The sequence below is a fragment of the Macadamia integrifolia genome, chromosome 6 (assembly GCF_013358625.1).
Source record: "Macadamia integrifolia cultivar HAES 741 chromosome 6, SCU_Mint_v3, whole genome shotgun sequence".
NCBI classification, from domain to species: domain Eukaryota; kingdom Viridiplantae; phylum Streptophyta; class Magnoliopsida; order Proteales; family Proteaceae; genus Macadamia; species Macadamia integrifolia.
Window position 1 is genome coordinate 14,149,830 of NC_056562.1, and position 8,792 is coordinate 14,158,621.

An 8,792-nucleotide genomic window follows, 5' to 3' on the forward strand; every position below is an offset into this window, starting at 1 on the left:
GTTGGTTGGGTAAATATAATGAGTAAAATACCATTAAACAATTCTTAGGGTATGTGGGTGATCTAAGATATAGGAAGAGTGATTATACATAAATTTTTGGTGAAAGAAAAATTTGATAACAAATATAAGGAGATTTTGTTATTTTCCCTTTTATTATTATACTTTTTTGCAATGAGGATAAAATCTGTCGTTTTATATCTTTACTTGAAAAGTGTGCAAAAAATTGACATGATGATAGGTGATTTTAAAATTATTTAATTTTTTTATTCTTGACTTAATAATGATTGTTTGGAATAAGACAATGGAGAATTAAAATAAGGTCATAAGTTCTAAATACACCTATAGAAGTGTTATTTGGAAAATCCCTCTACAAATATAATGGAAAGAACGCTGCTAAGCTATGTAACATATGCTAGTGCCTCCTAGTGCCTACCTAGTACCTCAATTTTTCATGCATGCTCCATCAAACATTGGAAACAAAATCAGATCTTGAAATTAAAGTCTCTATTGGTGATTGGTCCAACTTTGAATCCGACGTAATTTAGAAGGTCGGTTCCCACTTTCAGTTGACTTTCACTGAAGAGGAAAATTCCAGGTTATGCAATATCCCATTGGAAGATGAGCAAAGAAGGCATTGCTCTCTATGGGCTCAATAAAATCCCTAGGTGTTGATGGTTTTCCCCCAATCTTTTTTTCATAAATTTTGAGAATTGACGCATTTGGATCTACACTTTTTTTTTTTTTTAATTGATGTGTTCTCTACAGGTTGTTTGCCTCCCCAGTGCAATGATGATATTATATGTCTCATTCCTAAAGTCTCTACCCAGTTTAGGTTAAAGGCTTTAGGCCCATTAATCTTTGTAATGCTGCAGTGAAGGTGGTAATTAAGATCATTGCCAGCCTGACTGAAGTTGGTCGTGCCCCATATTATCTCCCTTCTCAAATGGCTTTCATTCTCAGCCCATGAGATGTTACACTATGTCAAGAGTAAAAAGAAAGGGAAGAAAAAATACGTCATTATGAAGCTTGATATGAAAGATGCGTACAACAGGGTTGAATGGGAGTTCATCAATCGGATCTTCAAGAAGATGGGTTTTGCCTCCAAGTTTTTGTATTTCTTATTATGACATGCATTGCCTTCGTGCATTATTCTGTCTTGATCAATGGAGCTACGAGATGTTTGGTCAATCCCTCAAGGGAGATTCGACAAGGTGACCCTCTCTCTTCGGCCCTATTTGTTATCTATGCTCAAGAGTGTGTTGATTCATGCGGAAGAGACTGGTTGTATCCATAGTAATAAGGTTCAAAACTGCTCCTATCCCATATCCCATTTACGCTTGTTGATGATTAATTTCTCTTCTCCAAAGTAAGGCTTCAAAAGCTTCACAATTCAAAAGATTGTATATATTGATGTTTTTTTTCAGAGAGTGGTGAATCTTCACGTACGTGAATGTACATGAGCGTTCTTGATCCGTGGATATGGCATCTATTTTCTCTCTCCTTATTTAATAGATACCTACCATATCCACGGATCAGGGACGTTCACGTACATTCACGTATGTGAAGATTCACCAGACTCTTCTCCATGCTAGTAGACAATCTATGAATGGTAAAAAATCAATCTCGATTGAAGAAGTGGTTCTGAAGAATCCTAAGAAATCCCCCTGGAATCCCTTTACTTTCCCAATTGTGACTTTATGGAGGCTAAATTGGGCCATAACCCATCATGGGCATATAGAGGAGTCTTTTGAAGTGAAAGGGAAGTGTTGAGAGGCAAGTCTATACTGGTAGATTGGATACAACAACCGAGTTAATATTTGGAGGGACAAATGGATTCTACCTCTTCCAAACTATAAAATCCAGCCCCATGATTCTGAGGACAGTTGTGTTCAATGGGTTTTAGATTTAATCCTTCGTGAAATGGGATATTGATTATTGGAGTCTCTATTCAGCCCACAACTTAATTAAGGAGGCAATCCTTTGGATCTAGATTCCTCTCTTCCCCTTGGAAGACCAACTGGTTTGGGGAGCAGTGAAGAATGGAAAGTATTCAACAAAGCCTACTTAACAGCTTCTTATGAAACTAAAAGACAGTAGTAAGTTAGTCAACTCCCCTTCTTCATTACATTTGAACAAATGGGCTGCATCTCTAAAATATGCGTGGAAAGAAATCTGGAAAGGGGAATTTCTGTGGAGATAGAATATAGATGGTATTAGGGGTGCAAGTTTGGCCCTAATGGCCTGAATCCTCCTTTGGCCCGCCCTGATCCCAAATAAGTACTGATCTAGAAATTTTAGCCATGAGGGCTGGCCCGACCCTAAAATTTCTGACCCTAAGACAGGGTCAAGGCGGATAAGGGTTGATGTCTTTGACCTGCCCAGCCCGCCCTGAACCCGGCCCTGATTTTGGCCCTCTGATGTTGACCCTGGTTGTGACCTGATGTTAACTCTAAATTTAACCTAATTTTATATATTGTTTGACATTGAGTTATTGACACCTCAAATCTCCAAACATATCTTCTCACCGATCTCTCTTGCTTTTTTTACTAAGAAATTTGTAACTTTGTGTTTTTTATACCCTCTTTACTATGAATATTTTTTATTTTTAAGTTATTTCATATTTTGCAGGGTCAAGGTCAAGGTCAGGGTCAGGGAATACCTAGCCTTTGATGGCAAACCAAGGTCAAGGTCAATCAGGGTCAAGGTCAGAGGCATCCCGGTCCAACCCTAAAAAATCAGGGCCAATAATCAGGGTGGGTAAGGGTTGGGGTGAACCCTGAAGGGTAGGGCCAGAGTTGAAGTTTTGTGACCCTAAGTCAGGGTCAGGGCAGGTTTGGACCCAACTAAGGGGACTTAGGGTTGGGCTAAGGTTTAAGAAACCCAACCCAACCCGGCCCTGCTGCACCCCTAAATGGTATTGCTTTGGGTGAAGGCTTCTCAAGAGGCACATTCCCATTGACCTTGCTTTGAGCATATGGAATTGGACTTTGAGGGAGGTGATTGAAGCTACTAAAAGGGTTATGCAGAGTTCATTCAAGCCCAGCTCCCCAGTATTTCAGCACCTAAATAGTGACTCATATGCATTCAACCCCATTAAGAAATACTCCCCCGTCCTTCCCTTTCCTAAAGATTGATTGCGATCCTTCATTGTCTTCTACTAAATAGTAAGGCGATATTGGAGTGATAATTAACCATGAAGGTAATGTAGGATATAAATTCCTACTCAACAATTAACGGAATCTTGTCTAAGCATTGCAACTAACACAAACACAATGGATTTTTTAGGTTTCTTCCACTAGCTCCCTTTAATGTTCTCTTGGTGATTATTCAAATAATGAGAGTAACGTTAGAGTAGAAGGAAGACCTAGAGCCCTATTTATAGAGTTTGTGCACACTCCCATCAAGATGTGTCAAATAGGGAATGACTCATTTTCTTTAATTAGACTAGGAGTGGGTTTCTTATTTGAAAACCAATGCTAGATATAAGAGATTGGTACTGGCCACTTTCCTAATCGGTCTATGAGACAATCTTAGAGAATATTCAGAAAATATTCCTATTTACTACATCGTGGACATAGGATTTTTTTTTTTGTTTTTTTCCCGATAGGTAGGGAGGGAAGTAGGTAATAACTAGAAGATTCGAACTCGAGACCTCCTAATGAGCATGAGTTTTTTGCATATCACAGCTCACCAACTGCACTAAGCAGTTATTGTTGACTTAGGAAAGTTCATCCCTCTTCTAGATCCCATTGGTGATTTTGGACATTTGGCACTTGGACCCATCCTTTAATACATGTAATTTTAGTTTTATTTATAGATAATCCAATGTTGTAGCCGATTCTCTACCCTGGAAGGCCCTGTCCGGATAGAATGGCCACTTTCCACTCTGTGGTTGGTAGATATATGTAATTTATCCTCCACGTGTCCCACACATGCATCTGAATAAATTTATAAGACATATATACTACTATTGAGGGAGGAGAGAGATAGACACATGGAAGCGCTAGTGTATGCTATGCAACCAAATATGGAACTCAATCCCTACACACACACACACACACGCACACACACAATACATAATACGGGAATTGGCATGCTATTCATTGGAGCATGTATATGCCAACTCATGGGAGCATTTTCAACATGGGGTAGCATAATCTTTTCACACACGTTTTGTTTAGGCGTAGACGCACACTAGCAGGTAACGTTCTTTCTTCCTCTGTGTGTGTGTGTGTGTGTGTGTGTGTGTGTGTGTGATTTTCTCAGTGACAACCCCTAAAGTTTCAATAGATTTGTGACATTACTTTTTTGTTCGTTGTTTTATTCTCAAAAGTTATATAATGCAGAGGTTTAAAGGAAAAATCATTTAATATGGTTCTTATGTAAAATAGATTTACCTTTTTAGAGAAAACTGCATTAAATGCTTCTAGGAATTAGACTTGGACAATTAAATGAATAAAGTTCTAAATACACCAATAGAGGTGTAATTTAGACACTCCCTTTTGATAATGCATTATTTGTTCTACCCCTTCTCCCACCCCCTATGAAGGTGTTTGGTAAGATATCTTGAAATTCATTATCAACCTAGAAAAACCCTTCTAAAATTGGAATCCACTATCAGTACTCTTTCTTTCACACAAATTATATGATGGGCGCACAATATATATCTTTGAGAATTTGTGGCTTATAACTAAACGGTTTCTATTTTCACTATAATATATATTTTTTAGGAAAAGTCTAAGCATACTGTGGAGGTTCCCAACCTTTGTCACTCTCTCTCCCTTCCTTTTGGACATGACCCACATGCCCTTTGCATCCCAGATCCCTATTGGTCGAGCCGCTAACTCGGCATGCCCAACAAAATCCCATATGTCTTTTTTAAATTATGAACATTGCACAAATAAAGCTTAACTTTGGTTCATATTCTAAAGTTCACATCAGTAATAGTACAAAACACTTCTTTGGTTCCTCAAAAGGACCTTTTATCCCTTTAATCCCTCTATTTTGATATGCATTTTGCAAAACCCAAACTTGACCTTTAATGTTTCAATCAGTAAGCTTCATTTGATTGCTGGAATTTAGATAGTATTTAAAACAATAATTTTATTTCATTTTTCTTTTCTTTTCTTTTTCTTCTTAGTTTTTTTTTGGGAGGGATTAGTTTAAGTCCTTGATAAGCCCTTTAAGAAGAAAAGTCCGAAAGACAAACAATATATTAATCAGTCTAAGTATTTTTGTGACTTAACTAATGGAGATAATTCATATACTGGCTTGGAAGAGTACCGTACCCTTCAGGACATCATACATCATAGTTATGTGTGAAGAGTGGGAGTGACCGAGGTTAAGGAAACCCTAAGAAAGATGAAAATAGGGCAAACTGTTGGAGCTATATCTTAGGCTTTTGGGGTTAGCCGTTTTTACGTGGCATGTAATTATCCTAGAAGGCAGTTGGAGAGTGAGAGAACTCTGTTTCCCCTTGATTGAAAGCCAGTTTTAAATTTGAATCTTTCAGAAAGGATTTTGGCCCGCTTGCATAAGAAAAACACGGCCAACATATTATTGCAAGTTGTTGTAGCCAACAGACACTTGAACCATATGAAATCCCAATTGAAATATGGAAGAGCTTGGGACTATGTGGAGTATCCTGGCTAACCAAGCTATTTAACAATATTATGAGTACAAGAAAAATGTCCAATGAATGGAGGAGAAATATGGTAGTTCCATTCTATAAAAATAAAGATGACATCCAAAACTGGGACAACTATAGAGACATAAAACTTATGAGTCATACTATAACATTATGGGAGAAGGTTATCAAAGCCCGCATAAGGAAAGTAACTCATATCTTGAGGACCCATTTTGGACTTATGCCAGGAAGATCTGCAACTTAAGCTATATATTTAATATGGAGGCTCATGGAAGAATCTAGAGACCACAAGAAGGATCTCCATATGGTCTGCCTACGACAGAGTTCTTAGAGAGTTAATATGGTAGGTACTAGAGAAGAGAAGGATGTTGAGTAAATGTTGATTTAATGAATGAAATGTATGAGAGCATGGTGACTACTGTAAGAAACGCAGAAGGTCAAGGCAGAAAGTTCCCAATTACAATTGTGTTACATCAAGGATCCACTTAAAACCCTTATTTGTTTATGCTTATTATGGATGAGTTAACCAAGAATATTCATATTAACATTTAAGAATCCTTCCTAAGCCCAAGTTGATTTTCATTTTTCCTTCTTGTATCATATTAATATATCTTGAATCTTCTAGCGAAAAAAAAAAAAAAAAAAACCAAGAATATTCAAGGGGAAGTTCCGTGGTGTATGTGTTTGTTGATAATATTGTTCTAGTGGATGAGATAGTAGCAGGGTAAACAATAATTTGCTATTATGAAGATCCACCTTGGAGTAAGCAAGAGGTCTCAAGATATGTAGAACAAAGACGAAGTGTATGGTGTATAACTTTAAGCGCACAAGGGCGGACAAAGAAGTGGTGAAACTCAAGGAGAGTGACATATAATGAAGCAACTATTTTCAATATAAGAAGGTGATATTGATGATGATGTTTCTCATAGAAATAATGTAGGATGAATGAAATGGGGAGATGCATCTGGTGTGATGATGAGTGGGGAAAAATGCTGGGCAGTCTAGAAGTGTAATGTAGATAAACTATGAGACGATGTATCGCAAAACTATGAGAGATAGAGTAAGGAATGAAAGGGTTAGAACTGATTTGGGAGTTGCTCCAATTCAGATTAAGCTCCGAGAATGTCTTTTAAAGTGGTATGGTCATATTTAACTGAGGCCTTGGGATGCCCCAGAAAGGAGTAATTAGATCCAGATGAAAGGTGCTGATCGAACTACGGGTAGGCTTAAAATAGCCATAGATGAAATGGTAGATAAATACAGGTACAAGCTTGGTCTTGACTCTAGTATGATTGCAAACAAAGTTGTTTTGTCTATCTGACCATTCATAGGATCTTGTAGTCGACCCTTTTTTTTTTCCGGGGGGGGGGGGGGGGAAGGAGGGGGAGGAATTGGATTGTCAATTTTATTTTTCAATAATCTAATGAGGGAGAAGGTTTTACGAGTCAACAGATTAGGGTACCTTTGTGTAAATCTTCTCCTCCTCACATGAAATGACCTCAGTGCCCTCCTATATATGAATGATACTATTTATTCATGCCTTATTGGTGCACTTTCTTATCCCGCTTGCTTAGATAACCCTTTTCCATATAAGAAATATCGAGATACAATATCGTCCTAAGTTGCACAGGCAAACCGACAATGAAAATGTGACCACAAAAACTGGTCACTAAGGGAAAGTGTTTCTTTGTTTGGTAAGAAAAGTCTTTTCTTTGTTGGGCACAACTTTAATGGGGCAGAAGAGTTTAAGAAGTTAGGAGACAAAAGGCTACCTAATTATTGGCGCATAAACTGGATCCACATAAAATGGCCAACTCTTTTCTTACTTACCTACTCATTGAAAGAGAAGAGAAACCCATAGTGTGGTATTTTACAACCTTCAAGGCTGCAATTTAAGTTTTCTTCTTAATTAGCACGGTACGATACATTAATGGTGAGCCAACGACCTCCTACTTTTGTCCCTACTCAAAAGCCCTTCGTGCTTTGTATTAATTTTCTTTGGAATATCCTTTCATTATCCTTTATACAAATGAATCCCAGAAGGTAGTCGAGTTGGCAAGGGATGTTCACCTTAGGAAGCGTGTGATTCTAAGTTCACTCCTCTTAATTACCTTTTTGAGGTTATTCACATCGGGGTGTTTAATGCTCTTCATTGCTTTTAATAAAAGTTGAATGGTTTTCATTCAACCCAAGAATGACTCAATCCATGCGGTTGCAGGGCTATGAGCCTGTGGGACTAGTCAAGCCAAAGCCTTGGATACCAGTTAAAAGAATAATAATAATAATAAAAAAAATCTTTGATACAATTTAATCAGAGTTTAGTCTCCCAAACACAGCTTTGATCACAAGTTTATTTCCGGCAAGGATTATGAAAGCATTGCAGAGACCATAAATTTAAACTGTACCAAACAGAGCCTTAATTAATTTAATTTATTCCCTAACCACATCATAATCAAACAACACTCTACCCATAAATAATTACAAAATTAAGGCGCATTGTATAAGAGTTTAATTCCGAATTTTTTTCGCTGTATGGTCCTTTTCTAATTTTTTCATATCTAGAACAAATTGTCATGGTCATCACGTTGTAATATGTATATAATCTGTATTGCTTAATGACAATGTACTAGGGAGAACATCAAGTCATTATCAATTTAATCATCTGATGGCTCCCTTGTTTCCTTAAAAGTTCACTCTCTAAAGAAGTCATTATCACTCTAATTTCCATCTCATCGAACGTCTTTGAGTAATGACAAATTTACTCTTGCATGCACGTACGTACAGAAAAAATTGATAGGCTCCTTCTAATTATTCTCATCTATTCAGTTCATTAGAAGGCAAGGAAAAGCAAGGCAAGGCAAGGCAAGAAAAGGCTCCGGCCTCAAGGTTAGCTATAACCTATATAATTTGATGGTCCTTTGCATAGTACATATGTGTATATATACTGTGAATTGCAGTAATATATATGAACATTAATTCTATATTAACTGTCATCACAACTCTAATTGAAGGCATAATGAGCCACTTAATTCTTTTTTATTTAAATCGAAGAACTCTTAATAATATTACTACTAATTGGAGCAAGCCATTTCAACCCACAATACAAACATGTACAAGCCATCAGGCCCTTTTTTTTTTTTTTTTT